The sequence below is a fragment of the Callithrix jacchus genome, chromosome 14 (genome assembly GCF_049354715.1).
Source record: "Callithrix jacchus isolate 240 chromosome 14, calJac240_pri, whole genome shotgun sequence".
Classification (NCBI taxonomy): domain Eukaryota; kingdom Metazoa; phylum Chordata; class Mammalia; order Primates; family Cebidae; genus Callithrix; species Callithrix jacchus.
Genome location: NC_133515.1, coordinates 16,853,435 through 16,875,246, shown reverse-complemented (window position 1 = coordinate 16,875,246; position 21,812 = coordinate 16,853,435). Strand labels below are relative to the sequence as shown.

At 42.7% G+C, this 21,812-nt stretch overlaps 1 pseudogene; it reads left to right on the top strand.

Moving 5' to 3' along the window:
* Positions 1–2,311: 2,311 nt before the first annotated feature.
* On the top strand, positions 2,312–21,184 carry LOC100410507 (eukaryotic translation initiation factor 5B-like; annotated as a pseudogene).
* Positions 21,185–21,812: the final 628 nt, after the last annotated feature.

Sequence of the window (21,812 nt, the reverse complement as noted above, 5' to 3'; positions counted from 1 at the left end):
ACGAGTGACAGATCCACGCCAGAAGGGCGACCTTACCGGATTCCCTCGTTGAGGGATGGGCGCCAGGCACCCGCTGGCAATGCGGAGTCATGTGGAGGGGGGTGGGGGTGGGCAAAATATGCATGAGAGGCACCTGCGAGCAATGGCGGCTGGGGAGGGCGCAGGGTAGAAGGGGCGCCTGATAGGTACTGGAAGGAGAGGCACACGCACAAAGGACACCAGACCTTAACGGTTTGGCAGGCAAGGTTCGCACACAAGGCACCTGATGGCAATGGAAGGGGTGGCGTGCCCAAGGGGTACTGTAGGGAGAGGCGCGTGCACTAAAGACCTGGGACCTTAACGGATTGGTGCGGCAAGGTAGGGGCACAAGTCAGCTACTGGCAACTGCGGGATTGGGGGCGGAGGACGGAGCGGCGCATGCACTAGGTACTGGAGGGAGAGGCGAGCACAAAGGGCTCAGAATCTTAACGGATTGGCGTGACAAGGCACACGCACAAGGCCATGATTATCAGTCCATGATTATTAATATCTGTAAGCTTTTGCTCATGCTATCCTCTTCCCTCCTGGAAAAGCCTCCCCACCTCAAGGGTTACTTCCTCCAAGAAGCATTCCTGGTGGTCTTCCGGCTGCCGGCCTCCTAGGCACCGCTACCGCCAGTGCCGGGGCCCAGGAACCTCTTCAGCAGTAGGGACAACGCTCATTCGCCAAGTCACAGCCGGCGCTTCAGCCGACATCGTTTCAGAACCACGAACAGCTCCTGGCGCAACCACAACCTGGCCCTGGCTGCAGGGTTCACACACCCCAGGCGCTCCATCAGCACCAGGGGAAACTCGAGGCCAAGGCCAACAATGAGAAGAAAGGTTCCCCGGATTGCCATGCTCCCCCAGAGCCCCTCTTCAGCAAGAATCTCCCTAGCCATCGCCAAAGGTGTCCCCAGCAGCAGACCTGAGTGTGCGGGGAGGAGCAGATGGGCACTGCCATGGTGGAAGCAAGAGAAGCAAGCGGGTGTGAGGGACAGAGAAATCGGGTGAGTAGGAATCTAAAGGTTCTTGGGTGATGTGGTGTGAGGGGATGAGAAGGTGTTTGGGGGCAGAAGCCTGACAGAGTTGTGGGGAAAGAGGGGAAAATATCAGTGTTTGAGAAGGTTTGGGGGAATGTTGGAGCAAAAAGGAGTAACCTTCCCAGTATCGCTGCTTTCTTTTCACTCACTTTTGCGTCTCACCAGTCAGATTCACCATCCTTTTACAGACCCCTGCATTTATACTGCTTCCCTCCCACATCCGAACGTCTTGCTCGCTTTCTCCCTCTTCTCTATATCCGGTGAGTAAGAGCCTCCTCTGGACGCCAAGACAGGAGGGTCTGCCCTGGGTCTTGGCACCGCCCCGTGGTGGGTGTGTAAAGGCCAGGGTAGCGGTGATGCGGCGCCAGCGGCTGGAGGGAAGTAAGTTCCGGGGAAGAAGGTAGCAAGCCTAAAGCTGGGCTGCTAGGATCCCGCTCCCTCACACTCCCCGCCACCCGCCCAGGCGCAGGCAGGGCACAGGCGGCGGGTGGGCGGCTTGGAGAGGCTGCCGGAGAATCTGGTGCACCGGGTTCTACCTCAAGGGCCATCATGCAGAACCAACAAAGCCTCGCACGGCGTGGAAACTCACGCCTGTAATCCCAATATTTTGGGAGACCTAGGTGGGTGGATCACGAGGTCGAGAAATCGAGACCATCCTGGCCGCTACGATGAAACCCCATCTCTACTAAAAATACGAACATTAGCTGGTAGTGGTGGCACGCTTCTGTAGTCTCAGCTACTCGGGAGGCTGAGGCAGAAGAATCGCTTGAACCTGGGACGCAGAGGCTACAGTGAGCTGAGGTCGTGCCACTGCGCTCCAGCCTCGCAACAGAAGGAGACTCTGTCAAAAGAAAAAAGAGAAAGAACCAAAAAGAACCAGCAGAGCCTTGTCCACATCCAGCGCCAGAGTATCGACGAGCTGGAGCGGCGGCTGGACGGAGCTGAGCGCGGAGAATCGCTGCTTGTGGGAGCATCAGCAGCTGCTGCAAGCTTAGCCTCCGCCAGGATTCCTTACCTGGTGGTCTTCCCGCTGCCGGCCTCCTAAGCACCGCTGCCGCCAGTGCCGGGGCCCAGGAACCTCTTCAGCACTACGGACAGCGCTTATTCGCCCAGTCACACCCGGCTCCTCAGCCGACATCGTTTCAGGACCACGGACAGCTCCTGGCGAACCCCAGCCGAGCCCTGCCGGCAGGGCCCACACACCCCAGGAGCTCCATCAGCACCTGGGGACACTTGGGGCCAAGGCCAACAATGAGAAGAAAGGTCTCTTCAGCAAGAATCTTTCTCGCCGTCGCCAAAGGCGTCCCGAGCAGCAGACCTGAGTGGGGAGGAGCAGATCGGCACTGCCATGGTGGGAGCAAGAGAAGCAAGCGGGTGTGAGGGGACAGAGAAATCTGGTGCGTAGGAATCTAAAGGTCCTGGGTTATGTGGTGTGAAGGGGTGAGAAGGTTTTGGAGGCAGAAGCCTGACAGGGAGATTTGTGGGGAAAGAAGGGAAAATATCAGTGTTTGAGAAGGTTACTATGAATTAACTACATAATTCTCAGCTCCACTACTGAGAATTTACCTCCGTTAACTCTCGTAGTTCTGGCCCTTTTGCATGTTGAAGAGATGCAGCCATTTCTAACAGATCTATACCTAAGAGTCAAATTGTGGGGCTGTAGAGTGTATCTGCCTATCTTTAGAAGGTATTATCAAAGAGCTTTTGAGAGTGTTTGTGGCAGTTCACACACACAGCAGCATATGAGAGTCCCAGTTGCTCAGCCCCTCCCCAACCCTCGATATTGCTTTTTAAATAAAATGTCATCCATTGCAAAGTGGTATCACACTGTGGTTTTAACCTGCGTGCCTTGCCACGCCAATCCGCTAAGATTCCGAGCCCTTTGTGCTCGCCTCTCCCTCCAGTACCTAGTGTGTGCGCCACTCCATCCCCCGCCCCCAATCCCGCAGTTGCCAGTAGGTGCTTTGTGCTAAGATTTAGGACATTAGCCTCTATGCCTGGTCAGGCCTTCCTCTTTCTCTTGGCAATATTGTTTAGTTTTATTGTCCACATGTTGGACCTACTTTTCTGAATTTATCCCTAAGTATTTCATGGTTTAATGCTAAAATAGTGTTAACATTTTTTAAAATTTCCTGTTGTTTATCACATTTACATTCAGTTGGTATCTTGTGACCTTATTAAATTCACTTATTGGGCCTAGTATCTTCTTTAATAAATAATGTGGGTTTTTCTGTGTACATGATTATTTTCTGCCTATAAATCCCATTGTGTTTTTCCCCTTACCTATATGCTTTCTACATCTTGTTCTTCTTTATTATACTAAATATTTTACTATATACCTTCTAAATAATGTCAAATAGAAGAAATGAGAGTAGACATCATCCTTTCTTCATTCCTGATATTGGGGGAAAGTGCTTAGTCTTTTACCATTAAGTATGATGTCAGCTGCAGGGTTTTTTTTAGTCAATGCACTTTATTGAGTTTGAGGAAGTTTTCTTCTATTCCTAGGTTGCTTAGAGTGTTTTTTGTTTTTATTTCTTTAATTATGAATGGTTGTTGATTTTGTCAGATTATTTTCCTGCATATTTAGAGATGTTCATTTGGATTTTCTCCTTCATTCTGTTAACAACATAATTACTGCTGAATTTTTAAAATATTAAACTTTACATTATTAAACCCTAGTTGGTTGTCACTTGTAATGCTTTTGATATATTGCTAGATTTCATTGAGATTTTTGTGTCTGTGTTGATGAGTGATATGGGTATGTAGTTTTCTTGTAATGTCTTTTATTTGCTTTTCATATCAGAGTAATATTGGCCTCATGAGTTGAGAAGTGTTTCCTCCTGTTTTCTGAAAAAGTGTGCAGGAATTGAATTATTTGTTAAGTGTTTGAAAGAATTGAAGTCACATCAGTATGGGATTTCTTAAGTAAATACAGGGCTATTTAGGGTTTTTCTTTTGTCTGTTTAGAAATGTGCATCATTCAGAGAACTAGCTTTTAGCTTTATTGATATTTCTTTCTAATAAAAACATTTAAAGGTATTAATTTCTAAGTACTAGTTAGACGTGTTATTTATTTTTTTATTTTTTTAAGACAGAGTCTGTAGTGCAGTGGCATGATCTTGGCTCACTGCAGTCTCCACCTCTTGGTTTCAAGCAATTCTCCTGCCTCAGCCTCCCGAGTAGCTGGGGCTACAGGCATGCACCACCACACCCAGCTAAATTATTTTTGTATTTTTAGTAGAGACAGGGTTTCACCATGCTGGCCAGGATAGTCTTGATCTGACCTCGTGATCCACCTGCCTCAGCGTCCCAAAGTTCTGGGATTACAGGTGTGAGCCATCATGCTCAGCCGACATGTTGTTACTGTTTAGCTTTACAAGCTTCAGGCTTTTCCTTTAAAGGTGTTGAGCATGTTTATAAGTATTCCAAGGACCTCATATGCTAATTTTAATGTCTTTGTCATTTCCTACTGATTTGTCTACATAGTAGCATTCAGATTCATCTGTTTCTTTATCACCCTAGACTCAGTCCCCAGATTATGCTTATGATTGTGTATTTGTTTGGCTAATGAGTATTTACATTTCTTCTGTACTCGTTTGTCACTTGTTGAAAAGTGAGGGAAAATAGATTCGGTCATTAGCAAAACAGATATAACCCTAATTTGATTAATAAAACAATTAAAATAGGCTGTTCCCCAAGAAAGAAAACAATTTTTTAAATTTTTTTGGTATGTAATTTTCGAGTGATGGTACTTGCTAGGATTGATTCTTCCTGACTATTACAAAAACTGCTTTGGAATTCCAACAATATGTATTAATAGTCTTAGGATGATTCTGGGATCCTATCTTTGCAAACAAATGGCAGCCACTTCGGAACTCATGGAGGCTGATGGGCAGCAGGGTACCACAGGAGTTTCTAATTTAAGAGTGGTTGCCGGTAAGCAGTCTGTAAGGAACTTTTGGTACAATAAAGTGTCTGAGTAAGTAAGTCACACAGTTCTGTATATATGAGATATACATGAGGAATTTTCTGGAGCTATTCATGCAGTTCTTGAATGTTCTGAATTTTTTTGAGATCTTTCTCATAAAAAACCTTTTACAGATTGATAGGTCATATGATTGGAAAAAGAGTCCCAACTCTGATGTGGCTGCTACTTTAGAGAAGCAGAAAAAAATACAAAAGATAAATTTGAGGAGTGAGCAAAGACTATTATTGTTGAGTTTGCACAACAGGTAAAAAGCCTTTCCTTCTTTATGCAGCGCTTATCTCATAGAATATTTATTATGTTATCTTTATAATAAAGTCAGCCTTTTTGTTAATACTGGTTCTTTTCCTTCGTTGACAGCAATTTTTAAATTCTTTTTCCCTTTTCTCCTTTTTAATATCAGAAAGCTAATATTTCAAAGATCTCTTTGCAGTCTGAATAATTTAGAAAACTGAGTTTACTTAGAACTACTTTGCTGTAATAAAGTTAATGCCTATAGGATATCCATAATCACTTTAAGTGTTTATGAGGAGTTTCAAAATGATTAGCCATTTGCTTATCCAGCTTCTCGCTAATTACACCTATTTCGGATACGTTTTCTTTACAGCCCGGCATTTTCGATGATTTTTGTGCCTAGGGTTTAAACGCTGCTTTGTTTTATGAGAATAAAGATCGCTGCACTTTGGTGTCTTTGGTACCTACCTCTGCACATACTGGTGATGGCATGGGAAGTCTGATCTACCTTCTTGTGGAGTTAACTCAGACCATGTTGAGCAAGAGACTTGCACACTATGAAAAGCTAAGAGCACAAGTGATGGAGGTAATGATCAACTTTTCAGTTTATTGTCTTTAAAAAAATAGTGAGTTCCTCGAGTGGAGGATACTTTTAGATTTAATGAATATGGTGCATTGTATGTATGTTTTTCTCTTTGCATAATGTCTTTTAGGTTAAAGCTCTCCCAGGGATGGGCACCACTGTAGATGTCATCTTGATCAATGGGCATTTGAAGGAAGGAGATACAATCATTGTTCCTGGAGTAGAAGGGCCCATTGTAACTCAGATTCGAGGCCTCCCGTTACCTCCTCCTATGAAGGAATTACGAGTGAAGGTACACTGAGGTGGTAAGCATTGACACATGGGGACTTACAAAGTGTTTGGAAGTTCTGCTGAGATTGTTTCCTCACTTTGAAAGCTGTTTGACTTAATACAGAACACACATACCCTTCACCCTCTCTTTTATTTTAGATGTCATCATAAAGGAAATCCTATCTGTCAGAGCAGAGATGTGTGAAAGTACCTACTTATCAGACTAGGCCTTTCCCAAATACTCAACTACACTGTTTTGGTTCTGCACTGCTAACTACACTTGACTCTTGAACAACATGAGGGCTAGGGGCACTGACTGCCTAGGCAGTTGAAAATTCATATGTATTTTTTGACTCCCCAAAAACTTAACTCCTAATAGCCTACGATTGACCAGAAGCTTTACTGATCACATAAACAGTCGATTAACATGTTTTGTATGTTGTATGTATCACGTACTGTATTCTTACAATAAAACAAGCTAGAGAAGAGAAAATGTGATTAAGAAAACCATAAGGAAGATGACATAGTTTCACTGTTTGTTAAGTGGTAGTGGATCATCATAATGGTCCTCATTTTTGTCTTCATGTTGAGTAAGCTGAGAGGGAGGAAGGAGAGGGGATTGGTCTTGCTGTTTTTGGTGGCAGAGGTGGAAGAAATTCTTAAGTGGACACATGCAGTTCAAGTCCATGTTGTTGAAGGATCAATTGTAGTTTTCTTTTTTTAAACATATTTAATTGTGAAATAAAACATTGCTCCTGAAAAGTACACGTAATATAGAAGAAAAGTTTAACAAATTTTTGGGAAGCAACCAGATGAAGAATCAGAATGCTTCTGGCACCCAGAGGCTTCCTGTGTGCTTCTTCCTGATTAGCTCCCCCACCTTCCCCACCTACCACCCAACCTTTCTTAGAGTAATCACCGTTGCATTTTATGATAGTAACTAATATCTTTTATCTTTGCTTTACTTTGCTTTGTAGATTTGGTGTCTGAGAGTGCTTCCCTTAAAAGTGTCTGTGGACTTTCTTTATGTAGAAATGGAGTTATTCTCAGTGTGTACTTTATATCGGGCTTTTTTTTTTTTTTTGAGATAGGTTTTCACTGTGTCTCCCAGGCTGGAGTGCAGTGTTGCAGTCACAGCTCACTGCAGCCTCAACCACCCCAGGTTCAGGTGATCTCCCACCTATGCCTCCTGAATACCTGGGACTATGGGTACGTGCCACCACACCTGGCTAATTTTTGTACAGATGAGGTTTTGCCATGTTTCCCAGGCTGGTCTCAAACTCCTGGGCTCAAGCAATCCACCTATCTTGATCTCTCCAAAGTGCTGGAATTATAGGCATGAGCCACTATGCCTGGCCTATATCTGGCCTCCTTTAGTTAAAAAAAAAAAAAGTATATAATTTGGCCGGGCCCAGTGACTCACAGCCTGTAATCCCAGCACTTCAGGAGGCTGAGGTAGGCAGATCACCTGAGGTCAGCAGGTCAAGACCAGCCTGGAGAAACCCTGCCTCTACTAAAAATACATAAAAATTTAGCCTGGTGTGGTGGTATACACATGTAATACCAGTACTCGGGAGGATGAGGCAGGAGAATTGCTTGAACCCAGGAGTCGGAGGTTGCAATGCGCTGAGATTGTACCATTGCACTCCAGCCGGGGCAAAAAGAGTAAAACTCTATTTTCAAAAAAAAAGTATATAATTTTAAGATTTCTATTCCATTAAATGAGTATATCACAGCATATCTGTTCTGTTGATGGAAAATGTAGGTGATCTCCAGGTTTTTTTGTTTGTTTGTTTTTGTTTTGAGACGGAGTCTCACTCTATCATCTAGGCTGGAATTACAGGTGTGTGCCACCACACTCAGCTGATTTTTTGTATTTTTAGTAGAGACAAGATTTTGCCATGTTGGCCAGGCTAGTCTGAAACTCCGGGATTATAGGCGTGAGCCACCACACTCAGCCCAGTTTTTGAGTTTTGTTCTTGCTAATGATGCTGCTGCTGTGACCTTTTGTGTATATCTCTTGGTGCGTTTGTGCCACTTTCCCAGGGTGTGTATACCTAGAAGTGAAGGCCACACTTATCTACAGTGGGTATAACAAATTAGATATTCAATTGCAGTATTTTGGTTTCGTTGTTTTACATCTTCATCACTTTTTTTGCCATTCTGGTAAGTGTGTAGCTCATTGCCAGTTCAGTGTGCATTTACTTACTTGTTAACCCAGTTGGTCATTTAGAAATGTTTATTAGCCATTTATTTCCTCCTTCATGAAATATACATTTTTCTTCTCTATTATCTATCTTACAGATGTATACATGCTTATATATTCACAATAGTGGTCTGTTGTGGGTTTTGCAGTATCTTCTACTCTGTGAATTCTTTTTCCCTGTGGTATTTTGAGAAACTGAAATATTTAATTTTAATGTTAAATTTATCAATCTTTTATGTTGTGGTTATTGCTTCTTGTGCCTAGTTTAAGAAACTTTACTCCAAGGTCCTGATGAGATTCTCTTATACCATCTCCTGCTGCTAACTACTTATCAAATACATTTGGTAGCAAATATTTTTTATCTCTACAGAACCAGTATGAAAAGCATAAGGAAGTAGAAGCAGCTCAGGGGGTAAAGATTCTTGGAAAAGACCTGGAGAAAACCTTGGCTGGTTTACCCCTCCTTGTGGCTTATAAAGAAGATGAAATCCCTGTTCTTAAAATAAGTTCATTTAATATTTTTATTCCTCAAAAGCTATTTGAGTTCTGGCAAGTGTCAGCAGTACACATGCTAGGGATGGTGACCAAAACTGCTCTTTGTCTTTGTGAAGCCTGCCATCACTTGGCTTCTTAGCAAACTCGGTGCTTTTAAATTATTTCAGTTTGCACAATCCTAGGAATTTGTATCATTTTTATGTGTACTGGAATTCTAAAAATAATGCATTTTATTCAAATAAAAAAGAGAGTCAAAAGCTAGAAGTCAGCTTGACATAGTGACGCATTATTATCGAAGAGGCAGGCCTTTAATCCCAGGTACTTGGGAGGCTGAGACAGGAGAATCACTTGAACCCGGGAGAAAGAGGCTGCAGTGAGCCGAGATCATGCCACTGCACTCCAGCCTGGGTGAAAGCAAGACCCTATCTCAAAAAGAAGCTAGAAGCTGTATATTCTTTATAGTTACTAGTAGTCATCTTAAAGCCTGTTTGCCTGTTTATACGAGCAGTTGGCCCATGTCCATTGTAGTTTCATGAAAGTAGACTTTGAGCCATAGTTTGTTCACTTGCCAAAGAGAAAACAACTGTTCCCAGCTCATGGCTCTTGTGTTCTAGGGCCGTGTTTATTTAGGCAGCATCAAGCCATGCCACTGGGAATAAGCTCTCTCAGGGCCAGTGACAGAATAGGGCAGGCCTGCCTCTTCGACTAGTCCTGAGTATGGAGTAGACTTATGTCCCTTCAATGGCATTGATAAACTTGTCCTGGTTAAAAGTCTCTTCTCCATTTCCAGAGGAGCAGTGATGAGGAAGGAACTGCTGAGATCGTGAGGTTATGGTAGTTCCTACCACTATCAGTCAGGCTGAGCTTTTGGGCTACCATAACATTACATTTATGTGGTGCTTTTTTAACTTTTAGAAAAATTTTCATCTCTACTATTTAATTCTGCCCACCCACCTACTGTATTTGCCAAGTAGAGCAGAGATTAAATGTATTTCAAAGTTTGTAAACCTAAGACAAAGGTGAATCAGGATAGAGCTCATGTATGGTCCCCAGAATCTCCTCCATTCCAGCACAGGTTCTATTATGCTTTGCTCTCTCTAAGCCTTAGTTTCATATTTGTGGATGAGTACTTAACCAAAGAGAGAAGCACAATTTTTAGACTGCTGATGATAGAATTGTGTTGACAGCCTTATCAAATCTGATTTCCTTTCAAGGATGAATTGATCCATGAATTAAAGCAGACACTAAATGCTATCAAGTTAGAAGAAAAAGGAGTCTATGTCCAGGCATCTACACTGGGTTCTTTGGAAGCTCTACTTGAATTTCTGAAAACATCAGAAATGCCCTTAAGTAATTACACCTACCTCCACAAGTGAGTGGTGTTTGGTTATGGTTTTTTGGTGCCATCACATTACCTGATACATAGAGATAAACCTGGAAATTCCCATTTTTGCAGTGTGCAGGAATTAACATTGTCCCAATGCATAAAAAAAGATGTTATGAAGGCTTCAGTGATGTTGGAACATGATCCTTGGTAAGTTTTTCTCTTGCTATGAAGGCTTTCATGTTACCTACCTATCTTAAAACTGTTCTATTTTTAAAAACTGTCCTCTGTGACATAATCTGTTTTTGATTGAAGAATCTTTGATGTGTTGTAACCTTTTAGTATGCAGTAATTTTGGCCTTCGATGTGAGAATTGAACGAGATGCCCAAGAAATGGCTGATAGTTTAGGAGTTAGAATTTTTAGTGCAGAAATTATTTATTACTCATTTGATGCCTTTACAAAATATAGACAAGACTACAAGAAACAGAAAAAATAAGAATTTAAGTAAGTTACTGTTTTTATTTACTTTAAGTCTTTGTGAATGAACATGATTGAGAATTACTGAATTCTAGAAAGGGCTGTAAACAGCAAGAGCATGGCATTTACTCATCTACCAGAGGCTGCATCCTGAAGTGGTGTGTTACAAACCAGCCCAGCATCCTGGGGACATTCCAGCAGTGTGCAAACAAATCTTGTCTGTGACCTTTCCGTTTAATGATCTTGGCAGATTTGGGTCTCTTGAACAGGTTAGTAGTTAATTAAATTTGGGGACGTTATCTTGTAGGAGTTGTTTATCTAGGATTACATAGAAGTAACAAAATTTGAGTGAGGAAAACTGGTAAATAAGGTAAGAGATTCTGTGGGAGAGAAATCCATTCCTGTACCAAACTTTTCAAGTATTCACAGTGCATACACTGCTGTAGTGGTAGAGGAGGGATCAGCAGAGAACCAAGCCAGGCTCCCTTCTCCCAGAGGTGAGAGGACACATTTTTTTTCTTTTTCTTTTTCTTTTTCTTTCAGGCAGGGTCTTGCTCTGTCACCCAGACTGTAGTGCAGTGGCATGATCATGGTGCACCCCAATCTCTGCTTACTGGGCTCAAGAGATCCTCCACCTCAGTCTCCAGAGCAGTTGGGACTATAGGCTCACACCACTATGCCTGGCTGATTTTTTGTATTTTTGTTGGACATGGGGTTTTGCCATGTTGGCAGGGCTGGTTGTGAACTCCTGAACCCAAGTGATCCTCCTGCCTTTGCCTGCCAGAGTGTTGAGATTATAGGTTTGAGCCCCTGCACCTGGCCTGGGACATGGTCTTATGTGAGACAATCAACACATGTATGAGAAGTTCTAAAAACCAAATAAAGCAGGGAAGGGCCTAGATAAAGAGAGGAGGGGCTGTGATTAATGATGTGGTTGGGGAAGGCATCTCATCTCTTCAGACAGTAAGCTGCACAGGTACATGGTGAGTGTCCAGATAGAATGGCAGTGCAAGGCAGAGTGACCAGAGGGGACAGTGATAGATGAGGTCAGAGAGGGTGGTGGGACCTGTATTGTCAAGGAACTTACAGGCCATGGGAAGCATTTAGCTTCTCTGAGTTGTGCAAGAAACCATTGCCAAGGCTGTTGATTCACAATCAGGGTTAGTGCCACTGCACTACAGTCTGGGTGACAGAGCAAGACCCTGCCTGAAAGAAAAAAAAAAGAAAAAGAAAAAAAATGTGTCCTCTCACCTCTGGGAGAAGGGAGCCTGGCTTGGTTCTCTGCTGATCCCTCCTCTACCACTACAGCAGTGTATGCACTGTGAATACTTGCAAAGTTTGGTACAGGTTAACTGGTTTGTTATGTGGACATTGGGTCATTAGGAAGTCAGTGGCAAAAGCCTCTCAGGACTCTTCCACAGTCTAAGCAAGAGGTTCAGGTGATTCACACCACACTGATGATAGTGATGGCAAAGTTTGGGATACATTTTTAAGTGAAGCTTACTAGTAAATATTAGGGTTTAGACTGGTATATGCTCATTTAGATCATGAAACCTCAAGAAGATTCTACTTGATTAGGAAGACTGCCGGAAACTTTTAAAGCACTTTAAGCATGTGCTCAATAAGCAGGGTAATTATGTAATGGCCTTTTTGAATCAAATGCTTTGGAAACATGGTGGAGAAAAGGAGGGTGATAATATGGTTTGATGTCTATGTGGTCCCCCAGTAGCCTACACATGTGCCAAATGCAGACCTGTCACCAGCTACTGCCTAGGTTCTAAGCCCTAGAGTGTGGCTGACATATTCAGCAACCAGGCTCAGTGTTTTAGACTAGGAACAGAACCTGTGATACATTTTCTTTTGGGGTTAGGGTTTTAGAAGAGAAGAAAGCAAGGACTTGGGAAGCAATAGGATGGGAAGGAGGAAGTTAAGAAGAAAAGGAAGAAGTGCCTTGGGTATGGGGTAGCTCTGGGCTGCAGCACCCTGCCTGCCCCTCTCCTGTGGCCGCTGAGGAAAGCTGCTTTCCTCTAAAGACAGAAGCTTCATGTTCAGCTGCACTTTTTCTTTCCATGTTTAAGTGATTCTGTAAGCTTAAAAATTCTTTTTTGCTTTCAGGCACAGAGCAGTATTTCCCTGCAAGATGAAAATACTCCCTCAGTACATTTTTAATTCTCGAGATCCAATAGTGATGAGGGTGACGGTGGAAGCAGGTCAGGTGAAACAGGGGACACCCATGTGCGTCCAAAGCAAAAATGTAAGTTTCAGTTGTACATTTTGTTTCCCTCCTTCCCAACTAGACACAGGTTAGAATTATTGAAAAAACACCCATGCAGGTTCCTGTATGCCTGTCTCTGGCCTGACCCAGGCTGTGTCATTAACGATGCTCTGATTCCTTGGGGAAAGTGCTATCTGCCAACCATCTCCATTAGAAACTTGCCCCTTTTAATTACTCTGTAATCTATCTGGTACCTAGAGTTCCTCATGGACATCCTGTTTCTTGACAGCCTTTATCGCAGTGCCTCTAGTACCCACTGGCAAACCTTGCTTAAGTCAACTATTACATAGACAGTTGGAAAATTGTGGATAACCCATCCCCCTATCTCTTATAAACAACCTCTCTTCCCACTGATTTTTTATTGAGTTATCCCATAGACTCAGAGTTTTGTTTTTTTTGTTTGTTTGTTTTTTTGTTTTTTGATGTGTTATAATCCATCACCTTTATTCTTTTGATACTCAGATTATCCAGTGTGGTCAGGGGATTTAAACTGGTTCCTGTATCCGTTGCATCCTTGACACACAGCACACTGGAGCGTCTTCTTTCTTTCTGGCGCAGTGAAATGTTTCAGCCTCATCTAGTACTTTCCCTGCCCCAAACCTGGTTCCTGTAATGGGCAATGGCACTTAGAAGTTGTCATAGAGGCGGACTCAAGATGGCGCTGTGAGAACAACCCAGGATTGAAGCTCTCGCTGGATGCGCGGAAAGGGTGGGTCGGGGATGCATTTCCAGACGGATCTTAGTTGCCCACAGAACGGGGAAATTCCCAGGTATAAAAGAGACATGGGACGCCAGGCAGAGGTCTCGGCTGGTGTAGCCGGCAGCCAGTGCGGCTCTGGCCAGCGCCAGAGTGCAGAGGCGCTCCACAGCACTCCATACAAAAGCGCACTGTTACGGGTGGCCTGTTGAACAGGCAAACTGAGACCTGGGAGGGCTAAGCTTGAGACTGAATGGGACTTGGGCAGTGAGGCAGCCCAGGAAATCCCAGGGACAAAGCGTTTGGGCTAGCGCAGTGCGACAAACAAAACCATGATTCCAAACCCTCCCGGTGAGGAGGTTTTCTTAAAGCGCAGCTCCGTGGGGGAGGGGCGTCCACCATTACTGAGGCAATCAGCCCCCACTGAGGTACACGCCCATTGCTGACGTAGCCTGCCGTTGCCGAAGCAACCCGGTACAACAGAGAGACTCCGCTACAGGGCGTAGCACGTGGCAACAGGGCGGAGCCCGTGGCAACAGGGCAGAGACCACAGCAGAAGGGCAGAGCCTGCAGCAACAGGGCGAACCTCACACCAGCAGGGCGGAGTCTCGGCAGGCAAATAGTGATTTGACTGCCTCCTAGCTGGGCAGGACAGCGAGGCGGACACTCACAAAAAGAGCTTCAAACCCCACCCCCAGAGAGAGCATCGGAGGAAAAAAGGGGTTTTTGCAGCCTGTCAGCCCTGAATGAACAACAGAGCTCACAGCTCAGCAATTGAGCTCCTACAAAGTACAGACTGTCTCCTCAAGCAGCTCCCTGACCCCTCTATATCCAAAAGACTGACATTTGGCAGGCATCATCCTGGGACAAAGATAGCAGAAAAAGAAACTGGTAGCATCCCTCACTTTTCCACAGCTACTATAGGTGCACCCCAGACAAGCAGGGCCTCGAGTGGACCTCAGCAGTCATACAGCGAAGGGGCTAGACTTGTAGAAGGAAACCAAGTAACACAAATACTTCATCACCAACAATCTGGGTGTCCACTCAGAGACGCAATCGAAAAGTCAGCAACTACGCAGATGACAAGTGGATAAGTCCACAAAGATGGGAAGAAACCACAGCAAAAAGGAAGAAAACACCCGAAACCAGAACACCTCGCCTCCTAAAAAGGACCAAAACTCCTCACCAGCAAGGGAACAAAGCTGGATGGAGAATGACTGTGATGAAATGACGGAATTAGACTTCAGAAGGTGGATAATGAGAAACTTTTGTGAGCTAAAAGAACATGTATTAAATCAATGCAAAGAAACTAAGAACCTTGTAAAAAGATATGAAAAAAGATGTGAGGAAATGATAACAAGAATGGATAACTTAGAGAGGAATACGAATGAATTAAAGGAGCTGAAAAACACACTACGAGAACTTCGCGAAGCATGCACAAGTTTCAATAGCCAAATTGACCAAGCAGAAGAAAGAATATCTGAAGTCAAAAATCAACTCAATGAAATAAAACAAGAAACTAAGATTAGAGAAAAAAGCTCAAAAAGAAATGAACAAAGTCTCCAAGAAATGTGGGACTATGTGAAAAGACCTAACCTACGTTTGATAGGTGTACCAGAAGGGGACGAAGAGAATGAATCCAAGCTGGAAAATACTCTTCAGGACATCATCCAGGAAAATTTCCCCCACCTAGCAAGACAGGCCAACACTCAAATGCAGGAAATACAGAGAACACCACAAAGATATTCCGCAAGAAGAGCAACCCCAAGGCACATAATTGTCAGATTCAACAAGGTTGAAATAAAAAAGAAAATACTAAGAGCAGCCAGAGAGAAAGGTCAGGTCACCTATAAAGGGAAGCCAATCAGACTCACAGCAGATCTCTCAGCAGAAACACTACAAGCCAGAAGAGAGTGGGGGCCAATATTCAACATTCTTAAAGAAAAGAATTTTGAACGCAAAATTTCATATCCAGCCAAACTGAGCTTCAGAAGTGAAGGAAAAATAAAATCCTTTGCGAACAAGCAAGTACTCAGAGATTTTGTCACCACCAGGCCTGCTTTACAAGAGCTCCTGAAAGAGGCACTACACATAGAAAGGAACAACCAGCACCAGCCATTCCAAAATCACACTAAATGCTAAAGAGCATCAACATAATGAAGAATCTACAACAACTAAAGGGCAAAACAGCCACTTAGCATCAAAATGGCAGTATCAAATTCACACATAACAATATTAACCCTAAATGTAAATGGACTAAATGCACCAATCAAAAGACACAGACTGGCAAAATGGATAAAAATCCAAAACCCATTGGAAGTAAAGCACTCCTCAGATGCTGTATCCAGGAAATCCATCTCAAAGGCAAGGATACACAAAGGCTCAAAATAAAAGGATGGAGGAAGATTTACCAAGAAAATGGAGTGCAAAAAAAAAAGCAGGAGTTGCAATTCTCATCTCTGATAAAATAGACTTTAAAGCAACAAAGATCAAAGGAGACAAAGAAGGCCATTACATAATGATAAAAGGATCGATACAAAAAGAAGAGCTAACGATCCTAAACATATATGGACCCAATGCAGGAGCACCCAGATACATAAGGCAAGTTCTTAATGACTTACAAAGAGACTTAGACTCCCACAAAATAATAGTGGGAGACTTTAACACTCCACTGTCAATATTAGACAGATCAACCAGACAGAAAATCAACAAGAATGTCCAGGGCTTGAACTCAGACCTGAAGCAAGCAAACCTGATAGACATTTACAGAACTCTCCACCCCAAATCCACAGAATATACATTCTTCTCAGCACCACATCACACCTACTCGAAAATTGACCACATAATTGGAAGTAAAGCACCCCTCAGCAAATGCAAAACAACTGAAATCATAACAAACAGCCTCTCAGACCACAGTGCAATCAAGTTAGAACTCAGAATTCAGAAACCAACCCAGAACCGCACAGCTTCATGGAAACTGAACAACTGGCTCTTGAATGTTGACTGGGTAAACAATGAAATGAAGGCAGAAATAAAAAAGTTCTTCGAAACCAATGAGAATGAAGACAAAACATGCCAGAATATCTGGGACACATTTAAAGCAGTCTCTAGAGGAAAGTATATAGCAATAAGTGCCCATATGAGGAGAATGGAGAGATCCAAAATTGACACCCTATCATCAAAATTGAAAGAGTTAGAGGAGTAAGATCAACAAAACTCAAAACCCATCAGAAGACAAGAAATAACTAAGATCAGAGCTGAACTGAAGGAGATAGAGACACGAAAACCCTTCAAAAAATCAATAAATCCAACAGCTGGTTTTATTAAAAGATCAACAAAACAGACAGACCACTAGCCAGATTGATTAAAAAGAAAAGAGAGAACAACCAAATAGATGCAATAAAAAATGATAAAGGGGAAATCACCACAGATTCCACAGAAATTCAAACCATCATCAGAGAATATTACAAACAACTCTATGCACATAAACTAGTAAACCTGGAAGAAATGGATAAATTCCTGGACTCCTGTGTCCTCCCAAGCCTAAACCAGGACAAAGCTGAAACTATGAATAGACCAATAACAAGGTCAGAAGTCAAGGCAGCAATTAAGAGCCTACCACACAAAAAAAGCCCAGGTTCAGACGGCTTTACAGCCGAATTCTACCAGACACACAAAGAGGAGCTGGTACCATTCCTTCTGAAATTCTTCCAAATAATCCAAAAAGAGGGAATCCTTCCCAAATCATTTTATGAGACCAACATCATCCTGATACCAAAACCCGCAGAGACCCAACAAGAAAAGAAAACTTCAGGCCAATATCCATGATGAACATAGATGCAAAAATCTTCAATAAAATATTGGCAAGCCGATTGCAACAGCAAATCAAAAAACTTATCCATCATGATCAAGTAGGATTCATCCCGGGGATGCAAGGCTGGTTCAACATACGCAAGTCTATCAACGTAATTCACCACATAAACAGAACCAAAAACAAAAACCACATGATTATCTCAATTGACGCAGAGAAGGCATTCGACAAAATTCAACAGCCCTTTATGCTAAAAACCCTCAAGAAACTCGGTATCGATGGAACGTATCTCAAAGTAATAAAAGCTATTTACGACAAACCAACAGCCAATATCATACTGAATGGGCAAAAACTGGAAGCATTCCCTTTGAAATCAGGCACTAGACAAGGATGCCCTCTTTCACCACTCCTATTCAATATAGTACTGGAAGTTCTAGCCAGAGCAATCAGGCAAGAAAAGAAATAAAGGGTATTCAAATAGGAAAGGTGGAAGCCAAATAGTCTCTATTTGCAGACGACATGATAGTATACCTAGAAGACCCCATCGCCTCAGCCCAAAAACTCCTGAAACTGATAAGCAACTTCAGCAAAGTCTCAGGATATAAAATCAATGTGCAAAAATCACAAGCATTTGTCTGCACCAATAACAGACTTAAAGAAAGCCAAATCAAGAACGAACTGCCATTCACTATTGCTACAAAAAGAATAAAATACCTTGGAATACAACTTGCAAGGAACGTAAGGGACCTCTTCAGGAAGAACTACAAACCACTGCTCAACGAAATCAGAGAGGATACAAACAGATGGAGAAACATTCCATGTTCATGGTTAGGAAGAATTAATATCGTGAAAATGGCTATACTGCCCAAAGTAATTTACAGAATCAACGCTATCCCCATCAAGCTACCATTGACTTTCTTCACAGAACTCGAAAAAACCACCATGAACTTCATATGGAACCAAAAAAGAGCCTGCATAGCCAAGTCAATTTTAAGCAAAAAGAACACAGCGGGGGGCATCACACTACCGGATTTCAAACTATACTACAAGGCTGCAGTAATCAATACAGCATGATACTGGTACCAAAACAGAGATATAGACCAATGGAACAAAACAGAGGCACTGGAGGCAACACAACATATCTACAACCATACAATCTTTGATAAACCTGACAAAAACAAGCAATGGGGAAAGAATTCCCTGTTTAATAAATGGTGTTGGGAAAACTGGCTAGCCATGTGCAGAAAGCAGAAACTGGACCCCTTCCTGACACCTTACACTAAAATTAACTCCAGATGGATTAAAGGCTTAAACATAAGACCTGGCACCATTAAAACCCTAGAAGGAAATCTAGGCAAAACTATCCAGGACATAGGAGTAGGCAAGGACTTCATGAGCAAAACGCCAAAAGCATTGGCAACAAAAGCCAAAATAGACAAATGGGACCTAATCAAACTCCACAGCTTCTGCACGGCAAAAGAAACAGTCACTAGAGTGAATCAGCAACCAACAGAATGGGAAAAAATTTTTGCAGTTTACCCATCTGACAAAGGGCTGATATCCAGAATTTACAAAGAACTCAAACAGATTTACAGGAAAAAAACAAACAAGCCCATTCAAAAGTGGGCAAAGGATAAGAACAGACACTTTACGAAAGAAGACATATATGATGCCAACAGTCATATGAAAAAATGCTCATCGTCACTGGTCATCAGAGAGATGCAAATCAAAACCACATTGAGATACCATCTCACGCCAGTTAGAATGGCGATCATTAAAAAATCTGGAGACAACAGAGGCTGGAGAGGATGTGGAGAAAAAGGTACACTTTTACACTGTTGGTGGGAGTGTAAATTAGTTCAACCATTGTGGAAGACAGTGTGGCGATTCCTCAAGGCCTTAGAAATAGAAATTCCATTTGACCCAGCAATCCCATTACTGGGTATATATCCAAAGGACTATAAATCGTTCTACTATAAGGACACATGTACACGAATGTTCATTGCAGCACTGTTTACAATAACAAAGACCTGGAATCAACCCAAATGCCCATTGATAATAGACTGGATTGGAAAAATGTGGCACATATACACCATGGAATATTATGCAGCAATCAGAAATGATGAGTTTGTGTCATTTGTTGGGACATGGATGAATCTGGAGAACATCATCCTCAGCAAACTGACACAAGAACAGAAAATGAAACACCGCATATTCTCACTTACAGGCGGATGTTGAAAAATGAGAACACATGGACACAGGGAGGGGAGTAGTAAACACTGGGGTCTATTGGGGGGAAAAGGGGAGGGCCAGTGGGAGGGGGAGGTTGGGAGGGATAGCCTGGGGACAAATGCCAAATGTGGGTGAACGGGAGAAAGGAAGCAAAACACACTGCCATGTGTGTACCTACGCAACTGTCTTGCATGTTCTGCTCATGTACCCCAAAACCTAAAATGCAATAAAAAATTAAAAAAAAAAAGAAGTTGTCATAGCTTCTCTACCATTTCAGTGGACTAAGCCAGGACATTTATTTGTGGTAATTATTTTTTCTATGTGGCTTTGGCCTCCTAAATCAAAGCTGTCCCTGTTTTCCCTCTGAGTTTCTTGAATGTTTTTCTCCACAAGCGAGTCAGGGTTTTTTTCCCAAAACTATGAGATCACATCATTCATCTGCTCACAGGCCGTTATTCTTTAATTTCAGGATGAGGTCCTCAATATGACTTCATTCCCACCAGTCGCCTTAAGCTCATTCCTGACTCAGACCCTCTGTCCCTGCTGATCCCTCCTGTTAGGGCACCTGTCACGTAAAACAGTATAACAAAAATAGAAAATGACATTGGGTCAACAGGGCACTTGTAATGTTTTGCAGAGCGCATTATCTCCTGTCATTCTTACAACATGTAAAGGGAATAGGCTGTGTGGTGGTGCAAGCCTAATTTACCAAATGAGAATGCTACACTGTGAGACATTAAGTGATGAGTGAAGGATCGCACTGCCATGACTTCGAAAACAGTCTCTTGTGCTCCAGTTCTTACTTCAGCTATCCAGTCATGGAGCCTGTGATGGGCATGAATTCTTCTGCATGCCATTGTAATTTGTTCTTATTTTACAGTTTGTTGACATAAGAATAGTAACAAGTATTGACTATAAGCAAGTGGATGTTGCAAAAAAAAGACAAGAAGTCTGTGTAAAAATAGAACCTATCCCTGGTGAGTCACCCAAAATGTTTGGAAGACATTTTGAAGCTACAGACATTCTTGTCAGTAAGCTAAGTATTTTAGCAAACATGGCAGACTCTTCTTGGGTCATCTGCACCCCATAGCTCCTTGGGCTTCAGATTGATTGTAGAATCTGATGGGGCTGGATCTCCCATTAGGGCTTGATCTCTAGCTGGGTCTTGTCTGATGAGGAAGTTGCCCCATCAGGAAAGCAGCACCAACAGAGAAGCAGCTAGGACTTTAAACCCCCTTGTGCCCAACATGCCAACAAGAGGTGATTTTGGAATTCTAGTCCCCTAGGCAGGCAAACCCTGTTTTTATTTCTGCTTAAGCTTTATTACAGTCACAGCAGGCATCTGGGGCCACAGATTTTTTTTTTTTTTTGGTACATGTTTGTTCCATTGTGTTTACCCTGTTTGTGCCTTGGGCATTGCAGATCAGCCGGCAGTCCACTGATGCACTCAAAGACTGGTTCAGAGATGAAATGCAGAAGAGTGACTGGCAGCTCATTGTGGAGCTGAAGAATGTATTTGAAATCATCTAATTCTTCCACATGGAACAGGAACTGGAGTAAATGCAATACTGTGTTGTAATATGCCAACAAAACAAGACAAAAAATGGAACAGATGTATCTGGACACTAATGGACTTAAATATGGAAGGAAGAAAAATAGGTGTATAAAATGTTTTCCATGAGAAACCAAGAAACTTACACTGGTTTGACAGTGGTCAATTACTTGTTCCCACAGTTCCAATGTGCCTATTCACTCACCCCTCCTTTCCCCAACCCTTCTCTACTTGGCTGCTGTTTTAAAGTTTGCCCTTCCCCAAATTTGGATTTTTATTACAGATCTAAAGCTCTTTCAATTTTATGCTGATTAAATCAGTACTGCAGTATTTGATTAACCAAGCTTCCGCAGATTTTGTGATTCTTGGGACTTTTTTGATGTCAGAAATACTTCTTTATTTATGCATATTCTTCCCAGCATTCTTCTGCCATATGCCTTTAGGGCTTTTATAAAATAGAAAGTTAGGTATTCTGACACTTATCTGCTTCGTGTGAAACCATGGTGTAAAAGCACAACTGGCTGCTTTTTACTGCTTGTGTCGTCATGAGTCCATTGTAATCATCCCAATTCCAATCCAAACTACCAATAAAGAAAAGAGACATCG